The sequence below is a fragment of the Canis lupus genome, chromosome 24 (genome assembly GCF_003254725.2).
Source record: "Canis lupus dingo isolate Sandy chromosome 24, ASM325472v2, whole genome shotgun sequence".
Lineage (NCBI taxonomy): Eukaryota > Metazoa > Chordata > Mammalia > Carnivora > Canidae > Canis > Canis lupus.
The window spans coordinates 26134264-26157917 of NC_064266.1; the positions used below are offsets into that span (position 1 = coordinate 26134264).

Consider the following 23654-nt stretch of genomic DNA (forward strand, 5'->3'; position numbering starts at 1 on the left):
TGGCGTCTTGCTCCTCAGCTCACTTACATATACCCACATCCACAGTCCAGACTCCAGCCTTGGAGACTCAACCTCTTAATGGCTCCTGGGTCCTTTCAGTTGTCTTCACCTGCATCACCAACGTCCTAGCCCAAGCCACCACCAGCCCTAGTCTGAACGACTGTCTCCCTGCAGCCCTTTAGCACCCCAGCAATCCTTGCCTTACCGGCAGCCAGAGATCTTCAACATGCAAATGGGAACAAGCTGCTGGCATTTGTAAACAACACCAAAGCACCGCTCCCCAACCTCCATCGTTCTCAGAAGACAGCCCCACACCATCCAAGCCTGTCCAATTTTTTAGTTCATTTCCAGCCCTGTTCCCCCTCATCCACCAGCCCCGGGCTCCCTGGCCTTCTTTCCCTTTTTCCAGAACAGACCCTGTCCTGCCTACGGCAGGGCCCCAGGCCTATGCTGCTCCCTCTGCCTGCAATGCTCTTACCCTGCTTGATGCTCACTCATCTTTCAGATCTCCTCTGGGAAATATTAACAGATCCTCTCTTCCCTGACTCCAGCCCCCTGGAAGCTCTCAGCCCCATACACCTCTCCTTTGTGATTATCATTGTAATTATCCATGTGCTCCTGTGATTGCTTGCTTCACATCTGCTTCCCAACTTAGACTATCAGCTTCATGCGGGCAGGGAGATGTCTGTCCTACTCTTACCATTTCCCTAACGGTCAGCTGGCACAGAGGACTCACTCAAAAAATATTTGTTGAACTGAGTTGAAAACTTTCTCTTGACTTCACACTTCACTCTCTAGCTTCCAGACAATCCTCGAAACTTTTTTAATTATCTAAACTTAATTATTCAAACTTCTGTAAAAGGGGCGTCTTTGCTGACTATCTCTCACCCTCAGGCCCTGCAGTTGGGGTTCTGCTCTGTCTCACCCCAGAAACTGCTCTCACCCAGGGCTCCGATAACCTCCTAATTACCAACTGCACTGGGTGTTTTTCCATCCCTGGTTTATTGGAATTCTCTGCAGGGCTTGATATTGTTGATCACTCTCGCCTTCTTGAAACGCTTGGCTCTCTTGGTTTCCATGACAACACTCTCTCCTTGTTTTTAACCCGTCTCTATGACGACTTTGTCTTCCCAGTCTCATTAATCAGAGGCTCTGACTCAACCACCCTTGAAATGTTAGGGTCCTGAAGACTCGATATTGTTGAAGATGTCAATTCTCTCCAAATTAACGGACAAATTCAATGCCTTCTGAATCAAAATCCCACCAGGATTTTTAAGTGGAACTTAATAGGCTGATTCTAAAGGTCATATGGAAGAGGAGATCGGCAAGAACAACTAAGAGAATTTTGAGAAAGAAAAACAAGTGGTGGGCACATAGTAGGAGTAAAAGGACTGGATTTGTCCTACTAGGTAGCATCTGACAAAGCAACAGCAATTCAACAGCATGGTCAGGAATAGACATGCTGACCTAGGCAACTCAGAGTTCAGGATCAAATCCATGTCCAAAGGGAACCTGCCATATTCTAGGAAAGGCATTTCAAATGAAGAGCACCAGTCACTAGGAGCACAGAGGTCCTTGTATCTCAACTCTTTGAAAAAGGAACCCGCTGGGGTAGCCTTCCAGACCCTGGACCATTTCCTTTCCTTTCCAGCCCATCCTCCACCCACCTCCAAAACTTGCCCAATGCAGGTACCAGCAGTCCCTTAGGACCTGGCTCTTTTTTTTTCTTTTTTCTTGCTTTTCCTACTATGAAGGTGATACATGCTCTTGGATAGTAAGTATATTGTATATTGTGTTCATTATACTATTCCTGTTCTCTTGTGTTCTTTTGAAATATGTTCCCATAAAATAGTGATACGTGAACATTATGGAAAATTTGGAGCGTAACGAAAGAATGAGGAACAGAAAAATCTTGACAAGAATCCCAGGAACTGCCATGCTATGTGAAAATGCATGTGAAGAGCACGTTTCTTCAGAAATTTTTTTAATGCATTTGTTTACAGTAAATACTTATAATATATATAATCTTGTGCCACCCCTTCACACTGATTATATGCTAAGCATTTCACCATGTTAGTCAACATTCTTTGTAATTATTACGTTTAATGGCTGTCTGATAATCCACTTAATGAATGAAACATAATTTTGTTAACCATTCTTCTGGGGCTGGAGTTGTGGAGAATTTCTTTTTTCTCTTTCTTTCTTTTTTTCCTTTTCTCTTCTTTACCTTTATAAATCAAACCGCAGTGCACATCTTTCCGTACCAGGCTTGGGACAGTGTTTTAGATCACTTTCTTGGGATGAGCTTCCTATAAATGGAACTCCCAAGTCAAACAGTGTGAACCTTTTCGAGGCTTTTCACACATCTTAAGCAAATTGCTTTCCAGAAAGGTTTTGCTCCTTCAGAGTCCTGCCAGCTGTGTACAAGAAGCCCCATGCCACCAGGACAGAGCCAGCGCTGCGAGCCTCTTGTTCTATAGCATTCCTTCGACGGGCGCAAAGCGGTATCTCTCCATCCTAATTTACGGTTATTTTATTATGACTAAATTCAACATTTGCAACTGAATTTGCCTTTTGAACTTCATCTTTTATAAATGGACCCTTACCTCCTTTTATTGCCCCAACATTTCATTATGAAAATTCCTACTGCCTTCTGTGAATGTTTTATTTATGAGAATTTTCAACACAGAAAAGCTTTACATTTCCTATAGTCAATTATGTTTGTATTTTCCATTATAATTCTCTCTATTGCTATGAAAGCTACAATGGCCTCCCTTAATCACAGTTTGAATAATGAATCGTTTCCATTTTTTTCCTAGTGAGTAGTACGCTTTTGTGTGTGTGTGTAGGGGGGGGGGGTTAACTCTTTAAATCACCTGGCATTGGTTTTTATTTATTTATTTAAATTCCTGTTAGTTAACATACAGTGTGATCATAGCTTCAGGTGTACAATGTGGTGATTCAACTCTCCCATATGCCAGTGCACGTCACAACAAGTGTGCTCCTTAATCACCTGGCATCGATCGGTTTCAGTGTTAGTATAAAGGGAGGTAAAAATTGCTTTTTGTTTCCCAGATAAAAATCATTTTCTAGCCCCACTCAATGAGAAACCCTTCTAGTCCCCATTAGTTTGTGATGTCTCTGCTCTCATAAGCCACAGTGGGAAATATTGCAGGGATCTGTGTCTGGGCTTTCTAGCCTATTCCACTGAGATGTCTTTCTTTAAAAACAAAAACAACAAAAAACCCTGTTACTTTGTGTCATATCACGCTGCAATAGCTGTTGGGGTTAGAGCCCTGGACAGCTCTATTTCACATCAGCTCAGCTGCCCAAGCATCTGACGCCCACATTGAACCTCCGTTTGGGCATCACACAATGGATATCTCACGGCACCACTTTTTCACTCATATACCCACTTTTAAATTTTTTTTATTTTTAATTAATTAATTAATTAATTAATTAATTTTTAGTTATTTCTATTCCCTGGAAGTCAAATTGTATCATTGTGCTCCACAGAGAGAGTCGAGTGGCAGGCACGGCCCTGAAGTCTGAAGGTGAGGTCTGGAGACCTGAGTTTGAGCAGTGCCTGTGCCCACTGTGCACCGTGTCCCCAGGACCTCGGTTTTCTGTAAAACGGGTCTGGGGTGGTCAAGTGAAGTAAAGAACATCAACACAGCTTTATTCTCCCCTCAATAACTGTGTACAAGGTGTGGAAATACCAGAATGGGCAGGAAGGAGATGGTCTCTAAGAAATGGACTTCAGGGAGCTTCCAGGAGAGTGACTATGGCTAAGTGCTCTTTTAGGGGAGCGCTCTTCAAAACAGAGTGAAAAAAGGCAACTCCAAAGAAATGATTACAGGGGCCCCGAGGGAAAAGAACAGAATGTGGAGGAAGGGATGGGCAGGGGTCCTGCTCTGGCCAAGGGGCCGGGGAGAGCCTCTCTGAGAGGACATGTAAGTCCGAGAGGCTGAGAGGAGGGAGTTAGGGGAGAGCCTTCCCAGGATGAGAAACAGCTGAGCAGAGCTTCTAGGAGAGGAACAAGCTGGAGCACTTGAGGAACTGAAAGAATTCGCTTGTGGCCGGAGGGCAGTGAGTTGGAGCATCCCAGGGGGACCAACATGGCCAGCAGACCGGGTGGACTGCGAGGAAGGGACAGGATTTTGTCCTCAGGGCAAAGGGAAATCTCGGAAAGCTGCGAGTTTGCAGGACCATGATGTGATACTACTCGGGTTTTAAGAAGTCTGCTTTTACTTCTGTGCGACAAGTAGAGGGCTCCGTGGGGAGAATACTGCCAGGCCATGGCCGAAAGAAGATGGAATGTGGAGGGTGGAAGGTGGCGGAACCAGGTGGTGGCACTGGATGTGGGAACGGTTGGGCTGGGGATGAGACTGAGCTGCCCAGATTCTCTGGGACCGGGTAAGAGGGGAGGGCAGGGAAGTGTCAAGGATGACACTCAAAAGCCAGGTTTGGGAAACTGAGTTGAAGGCTGGGGCTTTGTAGAAAAGGGGAAAAAGACAAGGGAAGAGAGGGATGCCTGGGTGGCTCAGCAGTTGGGTGTCTGCCTTTGGCTCAGGTCCTGATCCCGGGATCTGGGATCGAGTCCCACATCGGGCTCCTTGCGAGGAGCCTGCTTCTCCCTCTGCCTATGTCTCTGCCTCTCTCTGTGTCTCTTATGAATAAATAAAATATTTTTATTTTTTAATTTTTTAATAAAATATTTTTAAAAAAAGACAAGGGAGGAGAGAAGTTCTGGGGAGAAGTGAGCAATCTGATTGGTTGTGGCAGGTTTGGGGGTGTCATGAAAGACATCCTGGTAGAGCTGTTGGCTGGGTAGGTAGGCATGCTGGTCTCTGGACTGGCAGGCGGGACATGAAATTGGGGTCGTTAGTGACCACCCAGGGTGAGAACACAGAGGGAGATAGAAAGTGCCAGGGCGTGAGTCTTGAGGGAACTCACCCCTTAGATGGTGGGTGGAGGAGGCTGAGGAGGAGTGGCCAGTGAGGGTAGAGGTTAACTTGGAGATCTGGTGTCACAGTGGGGTCATAGAGACCAGGAGAGGTGATTTTAGGAGGAGCGGTCGGTCGGCTGTATCAGAGGTGGCCATGAGGCCCGAGTGAGTTCCAGGAGAGAAGGGTATCTGCCGGGTTGGGCAATGGGGTCATTGAAAAGAACGAGGTGGTGGTGAACGGGTGAGATGGAGGCCTGGCCAGTAGGCTGTGCTGCCTCCTGGGAAGAGCTGGACTTGCGTTGGGAGGGATCTTGGCCCTTTCTCCTGTGCCACCCTCCGAGAACATCTGCTGGTCCCCAGCCATCAGACTAGCCTGGTGACTTTTCATCCCCTAGACTTCTACCCTCACCTCACCTACCCCAACAGCTCCTTCTGCCTGTAATCTCCCTCCTTCAGAGTCCTCACGTCTTTGTGCTAAAAAGAAAATTTTCTGAACCTCCATTTCAGGCATTTGATTTCAAGCAGAAGATAATTATTCTGCCTCTACCTAGCTCGCTGTCTGTTGCTAGGTGCCAAAAGGTACAAGAAACGAGGAAGACATGGCCCCAGACACGAGGCAGGATGAAACTACTGCTAATTAGAGCTGTAGTCGGTGCCCAGAGGGCAGAGAAAAAGCCTCCAGAAGAACATGGAGATCAAGTTACCTCGTAAGATGTACATGATTTAATTTTGCCTCTTTCCACCAACAAAGCTAATCCCTTCACCTCCACACTTAATCTCACGATTCCCGGGGCCCCTTGCGTGACCCATCCCTGCTCCTCAAACTTGGCTCCCACAGCCCTCCACCCTCCAAATATCAGCAGGTAAGACACAGCACCTTCCTGGGCCCTGCTGTCCCCCCCAGCTCTCCCTTTCCTCTCTTGCTTTCTCAGCCAGACTCCGGGTCATCCCTCCCCCAGAGTTGCTGTGGCAAAGGACCCCAAAACCAGGTGTGGGAGATGCCCTTCTCTCCCCTGACCTCTGTGCATCGGGCCCACCAGTGGCCACACTGACCTCTGGGCTTCTGAGAACCCCTTTCCTTGTCTTCCCCTCTTTTCAAAGACTCCCCTTCGCATGTCCATGGGTCTCTGGTCTTTGCTCTCACTGTGTCCCCTTTCCCTTGATCTTGTGCATCCCTAAAGCTGTACCTGCCTCCTGGGGTTGACTCCCCAAATCAACAATGCAGCCCAAGCCACATTTGAGCTCTAGACCAACATGCCCATCTTTCTCCTTAGTGACTGCTCTTCCATTTGCAGTCCTGATCTCTACTCCAAGCTCAGAACTCGACTACCAACCATCTACCAATATCTGATATCTTCACCAACATGACCCAATAAAACTCCTGGTCTGTTTTTCTTTTTCCACTTGATTATCTCTTTTTATTAAAATTCTTAATCTTTCTTCTCTGAGTTTGTCCTCATCTGGTGTTTCCTATTTTGAGGAGATGATACCACCACTTTGGTGGGAGACACTTAACAGTTGCCCTAGAATCTCCTCATCACCGACCTCATCCCATTGTGAGGCTTAATGTCTCCATTAGCAGCAGTAATTGCATAGTGTAAGCCACCATCTCTTGCTGCAGTTACCTACTGACCGGTCTCTCCAAATCTGCTCTTCCTCCAATCTTCCAACCCCCACAGAACAGCCCAAGTGGCCGTTTCAGAATATACATATTTTTTTATGCCTTCTTCGTATTGAAACCATTCAGTGATCTTCAAGAAAGATCAATTTTGATTTCTCCAGCTTCTCTCCTCCTGACAGTCATTCTCCTTGGTTCTTGCTAACAGAAGCCACTCCCCATGTGACACAGATTGATCTAATGTCAGTCACAGTGGTCAGGTCTACTTCTCTTGACAGTGATTGGTTTATGAGTGAGTAGTTGTGGCAAATCTGACCAATGAGAGGTGGTGGTGGTGGAGTCTTTTGGGAAAAGTTTCTTAGTTTTTAAAAACAAGTATAAGGAAGAATCACTTCCTTTCATCCATCTACGGACATCATTATAATGCCTGGAGTGGCTGCAGCCATCTTATGACCATGGGAACAGAAGCGCACATACTGAGGAACGGACAGAACCTGGGTCCTTGATTTCATTAGGGTTGCCTCCCGTGGAACTTCTCATTATGTGTGGCAATAAATCTCTTATTGTTTAAATGTTTTCGGGTTGAGTTTCTATCATTTGTTTCAAAATCATTCTTACCAATAAGTGCCATGGCCATGGTGGCCTTCTGGTTTCTGGAATGCACCACTCTCCCACCATGGAGCTTGGTGTATGCTGTTTCCTTATGTGCAACACTCTCCTCATTCCTAATGAACTTCCATTTCTCTGATCCAAGGTTACTTCTTTGATCTAGGAAGATCTCTTCATGGCACTATCAGAGTTTTTGATTACGGAGATCTTTATTTACCTGATTAATATCTGTCTCCCTCAATGGATTGGCAGCATATGCAGGCCAAGACCACCTCTGTCCTTACTCAGCATTGTACACCCTCCTACATGTCCGTCCCAGTGCTTAGAAGAATCAAATCCACCAGTTCATTCAGGGTCCTGGGAGGAAAGAGAGTGGTGTGCTCAAAAGGATTTAACTGAAACCAGTGCAGTGAAAGGACTATTCATAGAGTGTGGCAGGGTTCAGGGTTCTAGTGATGACAGAGGACCCACAGAGGAGTAACAGTTGGAACCATCACCAGTGCTCGCTTCGGCAGTACATATACTAAAATTGGAAACCATCACCACTTCCAGGACTGAAGAGATGAGAAGAGGATGTGGGTTCTCAGAACACATAGAGAAGGCGGTGCCTTTAAGAAGGGGACCCTACCTGTGGCCATAAGTAAAAGAATGCAATCACTGCCAACCCACATCCCATAGAAAGTCACCCAGGGGAACCTTTTTCTTCCCTCCCTCCACTCTCCCCACTGGTTCCTCCATTTGCCAAACTCAGTGAGAAGCCAGGGAGCAAGGAGCCTGGGGGTGTAGAGATCAGCCATCCAGGGCACAGAAGAGGATGGAGAAAGAGAAAGGCTCAAGGAGCCAGTGAGGAACATCCACAACAGTCACCAAATGACCCCCTAGCTACTGCAACGCAACTTTTTCCCTTAGTAATCTCAACTACCCTACAGAACTGGCCAGTGTAGACAATCTTCCCTCCAAGTTGTCAGGATTGGAAAGGGCACAAAAGGGAGTCTTTTCAGGTCTCGCCCTCTCCTCTTGAGACATCTCCAATCATATCTACTTGTTTTCCTTTCAGGTGAGCTCAGAGGATGAATCCCAACAAATCGTTCTTCTTTTCATCCTCTCCCTCTTTGCTGGTGCCCTTTCAAGATGAGAAAATTCTAGTGTCTCTTGTTTTGAAAAATCCTCCTGTGATCACCCACAATCATCCCATTGCCACCCAACTCCTGCCCTAGTCATTCAAGCTTTCTCTAAGGACCGGGGGTTGCATCTCCTCCACCCATTCCCTTTATTGCCCCCTGTAAACTAGCTATTACCCCTCATTCTTCATGCCAAGGTTCACAATAGCCTCCGATTGCTAAATTCAAAAGAGTTTGCTTCTTGCTTTTCTAAGACTCAGGCCATATAGCAAGTTGATTAGTTTCTCCTCGAAACTCTTCACTACCTTGGTTGCCATGGCAACTCCTCTCTGAGTTGTCGCATCTCCCAGGTCCTTCCTTCTCTTTCTCCTTTGTTGCCTGCCCACATCCCTGGGGCCCCTCAAATCTCCCTGTAGCTCACAATTCTGCCCTGGGCCCTCACCTGTTCTCTTGCTACACTCTTTCCCTGGCCATCTCACAATTCCTGAGGTTCCCATTACCCTCTATCCCTGGGTTGGCCCTTCCAATTGAATTTCTTCCTGAGCCTCAGATTCTAGGTCACCTGGCAGTCCCCCCAGCCCCTCAGCTCTACCTGAGACTGAGCCCATTGGCCTCCGTACCATGTTCCCCATTCCAAGAACCTCTCTACCATCCCCACCTAAGACACACAGGAGTCACCCTTCACTCTACCCTTGCTCTCACCCCAATAGCCAACAATCATCCTGTATTTCTGGCTTTGTTTTCTAAAGGTTTCCGGGTCCTGTCCAAACCCTCCCCCACCCCACCCCATCATAGTTTCAGGTAGGCCTCATCCTATCTTATCTAGACCATGACCACAGTCTCTTGATTCATCTCCCTACCTAGACACTGTCACCTTCCAAATCTAGGCTTCATGCTGGCTACCAGTGATTGTCCCAGATAAATCTGAAATGTCACTGATGTAAAAGCATTCAATAGTACTCACTGACTGCAGGATGGTGTCCAATCTCCTTGATGTGGGGGGCACCCAAGGCCCTGAAGGGCTTGATCTCTGTCCACTTCCTGTCTCATTCTTCCTATTCCCTCCTTCCTTTATATTTCAGGCATACCAGATGCCTAGATGCCTGCAAGCTCACTCTCGCTACTTCTCACTTGTGGGGCTTTGCTTGTGCTGCTTCCTTTACTTGAAATGTCCTTCTTGTCCCTTCTACCTTGCTCATTCCTGCTCATCTTTAAGAAGTCAGACCATTGGTCACCTCCACTGGAAAACTCTGTACGTACCTATGTTCCATTATTGCATTTACCATACTGTAATAGAATTTTTTATATACTATTTAATGTGCTTCCCTCCCACTTCCTTGCCGGTCACTGTTTTGCCTAAGAAATGACCCCAAACTCTAGTGGCTTAAAAATGCAATTTAATAGTCCTCATGGTTCTGGGGGTTGACAGGGCTCTGCTGGGTGGTTCCTGCTTAAAGTCTCCCTGCAGCTGCAGTCAGATGGCAGCCGGACTTGAGTCATCAAGGCTCAGCTGGGCTTGCTGGGCAGGAAGGTGCCTTTACACAGCTGGCCGCCAGCTGGGAGCTCAGCTGAAGCTGTTGACTGGAGTGCCCATAAGTGGATTTACCACACAGGATGGACTTCTCACATAGTGGCAGTTCGGTTGCAAGAGGAAATGTCCCAAGACCAAGTATTTCAAGAGTCCCGTGGAGAAGCTACAAAGCTTCTGATGATCTAGTCTCACAAGTCTCATAACATCCCTTCTGCTATATTCCTTTGCCCAAGAAAATCACTAAAGTCAGCTCAGATTCATGGGCAGGAAAAGTAGTCTCTACTACTTGATGTGAGGAATAGTATGTATATATAGGGAGGCAGGAAATGATGGTGGCCATGGTCACTTTCTCCTGATACAGTCAAAGCTTTGGGGGAGAACAGGGGTTATTACAGCATGAATGCAGCAAGATGGTCAATGGTTTCAAATAGTCTCTTGAAACCTACAAAGAGACAGGACATTTAGTTGTGGTTGCTGGCTTTTTGTAAAGAGGAAAGAACCCAATGGACTCAGAACTTGAAATTGATGTCATGAACAGCAAATAGGGTAGAATGCAGAAACTGTCTTTCGGCCTGAAGGGAAATAAAGGTTTCGCTAGCTAGTGAGAAGGGGAATCATATGGAGACATCAGTAATAGTAAATACTAGATCTCCCAAAAGAAGTAAAAGAATAGAAAGAGCTGTTGCCTGGCTTTTAATGGTGTTGACCAGAAGACCAGCTGCCCTCCTCAACCCAGCTTGGACTGGAGAGCCCTGATGGGAAGAAGTATCTGACAAATGGGCTTAGGGGTTCCCCCTGGAGTCCTGTATATCCCCATAGCAAGGTGCTGATGGTGAGGGTTTAGGGAAGTGGGAGAGTGTAGCTGGCGGACTTGCACATGCTTTGTGGTCAAGACAAGGACTCAGCGGGGATGCCTTGGCTCAGCGAATGGATCAGATGTACACCCCAGTGCCAGGGCAAAATAGGAGATCTCAGAAAAAAGACCACCCTTGAGGAGAAGGGAAGTAGTGGGAAGCAGAAAAGCTGGAAGCAGACCAAGAATTTGCTTAAGGGAGACTTAGGTCAAGTCCAGAAGTGATTGCATTTACCTTGAACTAAGTTTGTTTTTGCTGCTGATTAGAAAGGGGCAGGGGTGGTGGTAGAGTGAACTTCAATCTTGGAGAAATAAAGAAGCTATACTTTGGCCAGCCTCTGTTTGTGGTGGTTTCTGGGTCAGCAACCTCTCATTCTCTCTCATCTCTTGTGCTTGCTTGGCACCATGCTCCCTAGTTCTACCTCCAAAACCTCTCTTGAATCCACCTGCTCTCCATCCACTCTTTAGCTTAGGCCTGCAACACTTCTCAGGGACAACCGTGGTGGCCTCTTAGGTATCCTCTGTCCCTCTAGGCTTCTGAGGCCCTCTTCAAACACTTTTCTGCAGACAGCAGAGGAATAACAGGGCATATTCATTGTTTTCTTTACCTAGACCAGCACCAACTCTCCTGGTTAGTCACTCTGCATTCCAACCTATCTGTTTTGAATGGGATTCACCTTATTACACTTTATTGGCCATCACTGATTGGCCAAGGGTGATCGAGCCCCTGACCTAGGTTGGGCCAATCAGAGCCTGTCCCCAGATTTTTTAACTTGGGGGCAGAGAGAGCTCCTAACATTTATAGAACACTCACTACACACCAGGCTCTGGTTGAGCCCTTCACAGACATCATCTCCTTTGACCCTCATAAGACTAGTGTTAATGAGGCTGGTGCTGTTATTATGAAATGTGGTCTGAAGATGAGGGCGCTGAGGACAGAGCAGTTAGACAGTAAGTAACAAGGAGCACGACTCAAGTGAGGGAGGCCTGCTAACCGAACTCCTGAGCTTCCCCCTGGGTCTCTTTTTGGTCACAACTTGAAGGAAGTGAGGCGCTCCTAGCCAAGATGCTAGTATGTGGAAGAAGCGGGCTCCAGAGAGTGAGGCTGGCAGGCCAGGAGATGGGGCAGCCCGGAGACGAGAGAGAGGGTCTGATGGCCAAGTCCATAGCTCCAGGTGACCTAGAGGCCCAACCTGGCCTGTGGTTTGGTTATAGAAGTCAACTGAGTTCTCCTTCTGCCCAAGTGGATTTGAGTGGAGCTTCCCTCACTGCCACAGGAGAACCGTGACTGCATGAGAACAAGCTCACACCTGCCTCCCTGCTCTAGCACATCCCTGATTCATTACCCTTAGGATAAAAGCTCAAATTCATTGGCATGATGCCCTGCGTGTGCTGGCCAGCCAGATCTGTCACAAATCTCCTGCACCACGCATGCCCTGAGCCCATGGCGGTCCTTGTGGGGCCAGGTGAGAGGTCTTTGTTTAGGATTTCACCTCTGTTCCTTCCTTTTCCTGCCTCAAAATTCACCTCTTTCATGTGCCATCTCTTAAAAACCTGGGTCTTGGACTTTTTTTTTTTTTAACTACAGAAATAATTTGAGGACATCTTAGAAGGTTACTGCATACCCAAGGTAACCAGGGGCAGCCACTGGTTACATTTTGACACACTTATCAGAATTGTTTAAAAAAATATTTTTCTATTTATTTCCATGTAACACAACACATAGTCTTTTTAAAAAAAATCCAAGAGAATAGCAAGACTTTGATGAAGAGCAGCCTTCTCCATATTTTCCCTACCCCTAAACTCCCACCCTAGACTATGTGATCTGCTCCTTGAGATCACTTCCCCAACTCTAAAAAGCTCTTAGATCTCTTGAATTAGGAAGGATGCTTTCACCAGCATCTAACAGAACACCTAAAAGTGGCTTAAAGAGTAAGATCATTTATTTATTTCAGAGAATGAAAAGCCCAGATAGAAATCAATGGTTCCAAGTGACCAGGCTCTGAGTCAGTAGAGAGCTTCAACTCCTCGCCTTCCCCTCCTGGTCACAAGATGACTGTCCGAGCTCCATGCATCACATTATCCATCTTTTTCTTTCCTTCCTTCCTTCCTCTTCCTTCCTTCCTTCCTTCTTCTTCTTTCTTTCTTTCTTTCTTTCTTTCTTTCTTTCTTTCTTTCTTTCTTTCTTTCTTTCTTTCTTTCTTTCTTTCTTTCTCTTTCTGTTTCTTTCTTTCTTTCTTTTTTCTTTCTCTTTCTTCTTCTTTCTTTTCTTTCTAGAGAGGGGGAGAGGGGAAGGGGGGAGAGAGGGAGAGGAGGGGTAGAGGGAGAGAGAGAATCTCAAGCTGGCTCCCCTCAGCATGGAGTCCAATGATGCAGGGCTCAACCTCATTACCCTGAGATCATGATCTCAGCCAAAATCAAGAGTTGGACGCTTAAGTGACTGAGCACTCAAGGTGCCCCTCCATGCATCACAGTTTCACCCAACATCACCTAGGCAGAAGGGAAGGGGCAGGGCCAAGAAAGCTCTCCGGTGCATCACCTTAATCAGAGAATAAAATGCTTCCTTGACACTACCAGAAAAAGTTTCCTTTTAAGACCCTAGACAAAATTGGGTCACAGGAGTTCTCTGAACAGCATCTGCTACCCTCTATTTCTAGTTCATGAGATCCACTGATGTCCCAACTGGAAGATTAGGCTTTAGGACACTTGGAGAATACTCCTTCCATCCCTGATTCTCCCAACAATTTTAAAGTACCTCTACTAGTTATCTTTTCAATTTTGAGAAATCCACGTGCCCCTTCACGCCTTGATCCACTGCATGCCCACAGAAGCTCTTGCCTCCCCTCATCATTCCCATCAGCCCTCACCCCCAGGTCCCCCTCCAGGGCTGTCTTCTGACTTCTACATCTTTCCTTTCACATTGTGACAGGTGATAACACTGACATTTTATTCCTTCACCATAATAAAATCCAGGTCACTACAAAAATTGAATATCAATGAAAACTGGAAAGAAAAAGACACAATTCTCATTATTTGAGACAGCTATCACATATATTTCCTGTGGGTACCTACCCGTGAATTTAGAAGTTTTTAGAAAGTCTAGCAAAGTGCACAGTGAACCCATTACGGTGGTTACCTCTGGGGAGGAGGGAGGAAATGGGATGGCAGTGGGTGGCCAAAAGGGACTTCGGCATCATCTGCAATGTTCTATTTTTTAAAAAGGAGAATGTATTCATGTTCCGCTTGTGTTATTAAACTTTAATTTGAAAAAATTCCCATTCATTTTCAGCCAATTATGTCAGCTCCGTGTGTTTGGCAGCGTTTGCATGTTTGTGTCCAGGGAGGAAGAACGTCTATTTTGTGTGTGTGTGTGAATGAACTACAGTGATTAGTAAGTAGATTTTTAGAAAATGTAGCAAGCAAGAGCAAAAAAAAAAAAAAAAAAAAAAAAAGAAGTGCAGAACTTGTTCACAGCAATAAAAATACAGGAATAAACCCATTAGGAAATGGGTAGGTTCCTGATGGAGAAAAGTATTGTAACTGAAGAGATACAAGGCAATCAGAATAAATGCAGGGTTCTACTGAACTCGCAGATCAAAAGGCTCACTATTGTATTGATGTCAATTTCCCATAATTAATCTTGAAATTCACAGAACTTGACAAGCCATTTTAAAAATTCATGTGGAGGAGTTAATGTGCAGAGTGATAGTTCACTTAGATAATTGAAAAAGAAGCACAGTGAAAGGGGGCATTTTACTTAAAAGATATCAAAAGGTAGCATAAAGCCCTAGCAGATAAAATAGGAATATATAGACTGGTGGAACAGAACAGGGGCTTCACACCAACCTAGATGCTGTCACTCAGTGTGTGAGGCAGCTTCACTCTGGATCCGTGGAGAAAGGATGAACTGGTTAGTTTCTTGAGTGGCAACAGTCAGTTGTACATTTGGGGAGTGGTTAGATCATACCTCACTTCGACCTTAAAAATGTATTCCACATTCATGAAAGACCCAAATAAAGACAAATTTATTAGACAAGAATACAGAATATATTTAAGCCATAGGTGTGAGAAAGGCTTAAGTGTGATATATCCATAAAAGGAATAAAGGAAAAGACTGATAAATCTGGTTAGGTCAAAACTGATAACTTCTAAAAGAGCCTACAAAGAGTTAAAGGCAACAGATGAGCCAGAAGAAAATACTCGCCATGTATATATAAGAGATTAATATCTGGGTTATATTAGGAAATTCCACAAGTCAATAAGATAAAGACAAACCATCTATTTTAATGAGCAAAAATAAACAGATAATTCAGAAAAAGGAAAATACAAATGTCAGTGCCCATGAAAATCTCACTTGCAAACATATCTACCGACATATAAAAAATGCTTCCATTCTTCACCCATCAGATTGGCAAATATTTAAAACAGCTGCTTATGGTATGAGGATTTGAGTCCTCTCATATCCTCTTACTGGAAGTTTAAACGATACAGAAATTACGGAGGACACATTGGTAGTATCTGTTAAAACTAAAAATGTGGACACCTTGGGACCCCAAATTCCATTCTCAATCCCAGAAAAAAATTACAGAGCAAGCATGTGCAAGGCTGTTTTCTGCAGTGCTGCTTATGATGGAGGAAAGAAAAGAAAGCAACTGCGTTTGTCCAAGGATCTTAGAGAAGAGAAAATGTGGTATTATCAGAGGAATGAATACAATACAGCTACTAAAAGGAACCAGCAAGAGCCATTTGTATGAGTATATTCTAAAAATATATGATTGAGTGAAATAATTACAGTAAAATCCTCATAAAGTGGGATGATCCATTCAAAATATCTACATGACTACTATACATTTCTATGAAAGGAGACACATAAAGTTGTGGAGGGGGTAGGAAACCAGGGTTTCAGAGGGTGGCCAAAGGAAACTTTAGCTATATTGGTATTGTTCTACTTTTAAAAAGGAGAATGTATTCATGCTCTGCGTGTTTAATTAAAGTATAATTTAAAAAGGTTCTAATTTGTTTTCAGCCAATTATGCCAGCTCCATGTGTTTGGTTATGCTCATATGTTTGTGCCAGGGAGAAAGAACAGTTACTTTGTGTGTGTGTCTGCAAACCAAGCACAGTGATTAGTAAACAGGTTGAAATGGAATAAAGAAAAACAAGGGCCAAACAAACAAAGGAGAGGTCTATTCTCAGGTGACAGCCAAACCTAAGATAAATCCAGGAATAAATTTATCAAGAAATATTCAAGACTTTGACCAGAGGAACATGTAAAACTTCCCAGGAAGACATATAAGACCAGGCCTAAGAGAGGTAGCCTGGCACTGTGTACTGGTAGGAAGACCAAATATGCCAGAGATGCCAATTTTCTTCAAACTTACCCGTAAACTCAAAGTAATCCCAATGAAATTTTTCCTGAAACCCGGCAGACTGATTTAAAAATTCATGTGGTGGGACAAATATGCAAGGATGACCAAGGCAATTTTGCAAAAACAACAAAGAGGGTGGGATTTGTCCCGCCAGTTGGTAAAGCATATTATCAAGCTCAGGAGTAGACAAATAGATCAGTGGACCAGAAAGAGCTCTGACATAGACTCGCATTGGAATTTAGTGTCAGGTGAAGGTAGCAATTTTAAATCCGTGGAGAAATGACAGATTATCCAGTAAATGGTATTGAAAAACACTGGTTATCAGTTTTGAAACTTATTGAAGTTAAATACCAATTTCACACTAAAAATAAGCTTCATACATAGCAAAGACTTAAATGTGAAAATTGCAAAATAATGTAAAATAATGTGAGAAAGAAAATTATAAAAGCTTTAGAAAAAAGAGAGGAAAAATGGTTGTGATCTTAGTGTAAAGAGGGCCTTCTCAAAGCAAGGTTATAAATTTGACATAGAAATAAAAAGCTGTGTAGTAAGAGATACACTACAATTAAAAGACAAATGGTAGAGGATTCTGCATAATGCGTAGGGCAGAAAGGGAAGTACTATCAAGAATACATAAAGAATTCCCATAAATCAATATGAAAAAGACACCCAGGACAAAGATGGACAAGGTGGGGGGATGCACAATACTTTGAACATGACACAACATAAACAGCCAGGAGACCCATGAGGAGACCATAGCACGACCAGTCACTCAGGAATACACAAATTAAAGCAAGAAGAACCCATTTTTTACCCCTGAGGTTTGGAAACTTTAAACGCTGGCAATGGTCTGGAAAAATAAGGATTTACATTTACTTGTGGAGGGAGTTGAAATTGTCATAGCCACTCCAGGAAACAACTTGGGCTACGTCTATTAACACTACAATAGTGGGCACCAGAGAGGCCAGAGTTCCACTCTCAGTACCTACCCCACAGAAATATTTCAGGATGAGACAGGTACCAAAATGTTCTCCGCAGCAAACTTTTTAATTTTTTAAAATATTTTATTTATTTATTTGAGAAAGAGAGAGCACGAGCAGCAGAGTGGGTGGTGAAGGGCAGAGGGAAAGGGAGATGCAGACTTCTGGCTGAGCAGGGCGCCCAATGTGGGGCTCAATCCCAGGGCTCCGAGATTATGACCTGAGCTGAAGGCAGCTCCTTAACCAACTGAGCCCCCCAGGCGCCCCTCTCAGCAGCATTCTTCATGATGGGGGGCGGCGGCGGGGGGAGCCCTGACAGGGTCTTGGATGCTAGAATAGGGAAAACATGGTACAGTCATGTGACGGAGTACCACATAGCTGTTAAAAGAATGAACAAGAGCTGGTATGTCAACAACATGGGTAGATCTCAATAATGTGATAATGAGTGAAAAAATGCAGGATAAAGTATAATCCCTCTGATGTGGTATAATTAATTTAAAATGCTTCCATTAATACTACATATTTACTATGGAAGGCAATATATAAAACTGGGAATAGCGGCACCTCCATGGAAAGGGAAGGCACTAGGATCTCAGGTGGCCAAAGGAAACTTTAGCTATATTGATATTGTTCTACTTTTAAAAAGGAGAATGTATTCATGCTCTGCGTGTTTAATTAAAGTATAATTTAAAAAGGTTCTAATTTGTTTTCAGCCAATTATGCCAGCTCCATGTGTTTGGTTATGCTCATATGTTTGTGCCAGGGAGAAAGAACAGTTACTTTGTGTGTGTGTCTGCAAACCAAGCACAGTGATTAGTAAACAGGTTGAAATGGAATAAAGAAAAACAAGGGCCAAACAAACAAAGGAGAGGTCTATTCTCAGGTGACAGCCAAACCTAAGATAAATCCAGGAATAAATTTATCAAGAAATATTCAAGACTTTGACCAGAGGAACATGTAAAACTTCCCAGGAAGACATATAAGACCAGGCCTAAGAGAGGTAGCCTGGCACTGTGTACTGGTAGGAAGACCAAATATGCCAGAGATGCCAATTTTCTTCAAACTTACCCGTAAACTCAAAGTAATCCCAATGAAATTTTTCCTGAAACCCGGCAGACTGATTTAAAAATTCATGTGGTGGGACAAATATGCAAGGATGACCAAGGCAATTTTGCAAAAACAACAAAGAGGGTGGGATTTGTCCCGCCAGTTGGTAAAGCATATTATCAAGCTCAGGAGTAGACAAATAGATCAGTGGACCAGAAAGAGCTCTGACATAGACTCGCATTGGAATTTAGTGTCAGGTGAAGGTAGCAATTTTAAATCAGTGGAGACATGATATATTATTACATAAATGGTGTTAGGACAATTACCTATCTATTTGGGAATGGGGAGTTTAAAGTCAGATCTTAAGATCCATGCATATAGAATTTAGTTTGTGTATATAGTACAAAGGCTTAAATATATATTTATATGTAAACTATAATTTTTAGAGAAAACATAGGAAATGCTTATGGCCTTCATATAGCAAAGGTGTTCTTAAATAAGACTGTAAAAAAGACATAAAAGTAAGATTGATAAATTTGATTTATCAAATTTTAAATTTCTGAGACAAAAGATACCATATAATTAAGTAACAAGAATCACAGTGTAGAAAACATTTGCAATATACATAACAAAGTATTAGTATTCAAAATACATAAAGAACTCCTAAAGGTCAATAGCAAAAAGACAAAAGAAAAAAACTTTAAAAAAATAGGCAAAGGATGTGGACAAGCAATCCAGAGGAGGAAATATAAATATGGACAGTAAATAGATGAAGACTTCAGTCTTGTAGGTAAATCAGAAAAATTCAAATGGAAACAAGATACTATTTTTCACTCATCAGACTGGTTATACATGTAAAACTTGGAAACAGCCTGGGAAATGGATGCTCATATGCAGCTGGCAGGAGATTACATTAGTAAGGTACTTCGGAGAACATTTTAGCGGTTCCTATTAGAATTCAAGATGTATGTACCCTATGACCCATCAATTCCATTTTCAAGTATCTGTCCCAGAGAAACACTTGTACATGTGCAAAACAGGCAATGTACAAGGATGCTCTCACAGATTTGTCTTAATGGAATGGAACTGGGAACATTTTAACAGTCAATTAACAGGAAGCAAGGAAATCAAACGTGGTGTAATCGGTTATGGCCACCAGTCACCAGCTGCAACAAGCTACACTAGGAATCTTGCAGGGTACACTAACCTGAGAGCAACACCTCCAGTGTGTACACACCATGTCTGTGCAAAGAAACACACACAAAAAGAGAACAGAAGACGTCTTTCAATGGGCATAAGAAAATATTTTAAGTAAATAGCTAAGAGCAGCAGCAACCTCTAAAGGAGAGGAGGGGCCTGGGGCAGAGATTGGGGGCATGGGGCGGGACGGGGGGGGGGGGGGGGAGTCCAGCAGAGACTTTCTCTGTAACACTCTAATTTTATTTAAAGGAAAATGTATTCATGTATTACTTGTATAATTAAAATTTAATTCAAAAATTCTAATTCATTTCTAGCCAATTAGCTCTGCTTTACATGTGTGCTGTGTTCTCATTTATGTGCCCAGGGACAAAGCACATTTACTTTGAGTGTGTCTGTGAATGAAGCAGAGTGATTAGTAAATTGACTAGAATTTGGAAAGCCAGAAGAGGAAAAGGAAAACTCTTCCCACTTGCAAAAGCAACAGAACAGATAAGGTACTCAGGAATAAACCTGAGTTAAAGAGTGTGAAAAACCTTTATGGCAAAGGTGGGTGACCTTTATTAAAAGGCATTAAAAATCAAATCCAAGAGATAAGACTCTGATTAAATAGAGACAGATATCATGTTCACAGATGAGAACTGGCATCCTAGAGGTGTTCCTTTTCCCTTCAATGCAATCCCATTCAAAATTCCAATAAGATTTTTATCCTGGAACTTTGGTAAGTTGATTCTGAAATGTATATGAAAAAGTAAATGTGCAATATGACCACGGTAATTTTTAAAAAGAACAAGGGCCAAGGAGAGGGGGTACTTACCTTATCAGGCAGTAAAAGAAAGCTCTGCTCATTAAAGTCTGGTATTGGCCCAGAAGTAGACAGATCAACAGATCTGAATAGTCTAGACATAGGGAACTGGGAGAAAAGATGGTGTTGGGATAATAAATGGTGCTTAGCAAGCTGGTTATCCATCTGGAAAAAGATCAGATCAGATCTCTGTGTCATACCATACATGATAATACATTTCGGATGGGTTAAAGACTTAAAATTTTAAAAAATACGTAAGTTTTAGATTCAAAGAGAGAATGTACTTATCATTCATGCAGCGGGGGTGCTTACGCAAGAGTGCTACCTGCTTTTGTGCTAGCACTGTGGATTTCATCGCTGTGGTTTGGTTCGATGCTTTAATATCCGGTAGGTCTGGAGTTGGACCACACCTCCACTCTTCTGCAAGTACCTGCAGAGAATCTCCACCTGCACCTCATGGGCCCCCTCTCTTCCTCTTTCTCTCCAGCTTAGCCTGGTCCTAGGAAGGACTGTTACACTAGATGACTGAGGTCTGAACCTAGTTCCCGCCACGTGTGCTGTGTCAGTAAGGCACTTCCTCCTCTGGCTTCGGTTTCCTCCTCTGTTAAATTGGGTAATGCTCTGTCTCATGGCTGGGGGTGGGGTGGGGATATGAAGGTCACTTGGGATGATGAATATAAACATGCATAAGTCATGGAGCTTACAAGGATGGGAGGGGAGCTTGCTCCTCTACTTTTTCTGCACCCATCCACCCACCCAAACCCCTGCCACTCATGACAATGCCCCAATTCTTTCCTGCATTGTAACTTCTGGAGAAGTCCTGGATTATTTTTGGTCAAAAAGTTTGACCAATGACTTCAGATATTTGATTCCAAGGCAGAAAATACCAATTTGGCACCCAAAGAGCTTACTGCCTGTTGCTAGGTGCTGAGAAACACAAAAAATAAGACACAATCCTGGCCACAAGACAGAATACAATGGGTCTAATTAACACTGTAGTCAGTACACAGGTCAAATAAAAGCTCCCAAAAGAACATGGAGATAAGTTACTCTCTGAAAGGTATATAATTTAATTTTGCCTAATTCAGTCCGATACACATTGCCCCAAACGAGTTTATCCACCTCTGTACTTGATCCCAACCCCTTTGGGAGCTAATTTCACACTAATTGTCTCCATCCTTAATCACTTCATCACTCAGGCTTGCTTCCCTCAGAATTCTTATGCCATCATTGCTCTTTCCTTTAACATTAAAATTTAAAAACCTTAGACTTTGCTCCCTCTTCCTTTCTCTCTTTAATCGACCCCCACCCAAGCTGCCTCGGTCAAAGTCCCCAAAAGGTCTCAGAACATGGGCCCTGGTGGGTGCCAATCAGCAGGGCCACCATGGTACCTGGGCAGTTGTACATGGGAGGGGCCCGCAGATCAGCCCTGTCCCCCTGACCTCTCTGCATACTCTGATACTCTGACCCCCCTGATACTCACTGCTGATCACTTCATCCTTCTGCCAAAAGACCTCTCTGGCCCTTTCTCTTCAGTGTCCTAGGAAGATCCTTCTTTTCTTTTACAGCTCCCAAGTGTTGGTGCTTCTTGGGCTCCATTTCTGGCCTCTTCTTCCTCAGCCACCCTTCATAGCCTCAGTATATTCCAGAAACCTAACACTACTTTAATTCACATTTGGGATCCCTCAGGAACTCTGAGCCCATCTCTGTAATTTCTTACTTTGAGCTCTGGATATCTGTATTCAGCCACTCCCTTCCCATCTCCATTTGGATGTCTCAGCTCTGTACCACCAGCCTTGGAGTCTGCCTCTCAGACTTAGTCCCTTTCCAGGGCTTTCCAGTTCTGAGAATGGCATTGCCACCTCACCAGTAAGGCAAGCCAGAAATGTAGGGGTCATTCTGAATACCTCCTCTCCCTGCCCGACTTCATTCCATCAGCACCAAGACTAACCAGACTATGTTGACTGTGTCTAAATCCTGTCTACCATGACCACAAAAACTCCTTAACTGGTCTCCCTAAGTCTCCCTGTGCTTCTTCTGATTTCTCCATAGCACAGAGAGTCTCAGATGACCGTGACATACCAGAGTAGGTCTTGGCCCTGCTCCCCTTGCTCCAGGATGTGGGCAGGAGCTCAGCCCTGGCCTCCATGGGCCCGCACAGCCAGCACTGCCTGCCTTTCTAGTCTCGCTTCATCTCCTTTTGCACAGGCTGTTCCTTTCGTCCAAAATGCTTTTCCCCAATTTTCTCTAATTAACTCCTTTCCCTTCTTAACAACTTGGTTCAAGTGTCACCTCCTCAGGGAAGCCTCCTGGAGTCAGCCTAGGACAGGTCCGCCTGTCACATGGCTCCTTCCTTTAGAGTGCCTGCCCCTGTTGTGGACCAATAAGCGCCACTATTTCATTCGTCTCTTTCTCTTCTTCTACTCCGCAGGCTCCACGGGAACAGGGATTCTGCCTATATCCCCGCTGTTAGGCACACTGCCAGGCACATAATAGGCACTGAGTTAGAACATGTAGAATGAATAAACTTTTGTCATTCAACAATGCTTATTGCACTTGGGAGCTGATGTCTTCCTATAAACCTGCTCGTATCTTTCGTACACCTCTAATCTTTGACCTCTCCGAGTCCTCCTTCCAGACTCCTCAAAGGACTTAGTGACAAAATCGCCTCCCCTTCACATGGTTATTTCAGTTTATGCTCCATTACCCCCCTCCCCACCAAATGTTCTTATTAAGGTCACCCAAAACTTACTAATCATGAAATCCAAAGAAAATATTTTTTTATTTGGATTTATTTATTTATTTATTTGGATTTATTTATTTATTATCTTTATTTATCGGAGTTCTCTGCTGCATTTGACAACAGTTGATTACTTTCTCCTTGGAATGTTTCACTCCCTTGGTTGCCCTGGCAACCCCTCTCCTAGTTGTTTGTCGCATCTCTGAGGTCCTTCCCTTTTGTCACCTGCTCTCACCTTGATTGGCTCCTCACATGACACTGTAACTCATGATTCTACCTTGGGCCCTGTCCCATTCTCTTTCTGGGGATCTCACTCATTCTCGGGCTTCCCTTTTACTCTCAAAGTGGCCTTGGCCCTGGGCCAGTACTTCCAGTCCAATCTCTCCCTGAGCCCCAGAGCCCAGATCCAAGTGCCTGCTGGGCTCCACTTGGCTGTGGCCCTGATCCCTTGGCTATATCTGAGTACACTGCCGCACTCCTCACACTGGCTCCCCATGCTGTGTTTCTCATCACAGGGGCCTTCCTGCCACCAACCCAGGGCCAACCAAGGCACATGGGAGTCACCCTCATCTTTAGCCTCTCTTACCTGACAGTGACTCACACAATTATTTTTGGTTTTTAGCTACTACAAGTTTCGGATCTATTTCTCTTCATCTCTACTGGTATAATTCAGGCCCCTCCCTCTCTTATCTGGAGCTTGGTTTCCTATTATATCTCTCTGCCCCTGGGCTGGTTACTTCTTGTGATGGATGTCTTAGGGTTTAGGCTTTCTAGGATCTCTCATTCCTCCTAAGGCCCCTTGTTATATTTACGGTAGTTTCCTGTTCTCTATTTTA

General features: G+C 44.1%; 1 protein-coding gene across 7 annotated transcripts in view; it reads right to left on the reverse strand.

Annotated features, from left to right (window-relative positions):
- The window catches only part of LOC112673925 (BLCAP apoptosis inducing factor), a 55876-nt gene that overhangs the window by 12945 nt on the left and 19277 nt on the right, over nucleotides 1-23654 (reverse strand). For 2 of the 7 annotated variants that reach the window (XR_007405479.1, XR_007405482.1), the window contains one exon: nucleotides 971-20243. The exons of 1 other annotated variant lie outside the window; for it this stretch is intronic. The gene's annotated coding sequence lies outside the window, so the exon portion shown is untranslated. Of the gene's footprint in view, nucleotides 1-943; nucleotides 20244-22370; nucleotides 22557-23654 lie in introns of all 7 variants that reach the window. 4 more of the 7 variants (XR_003145124.3, XR_004808783.2, XR_007405481.1 and 1 more) reach the window with 4 other exon arrangements.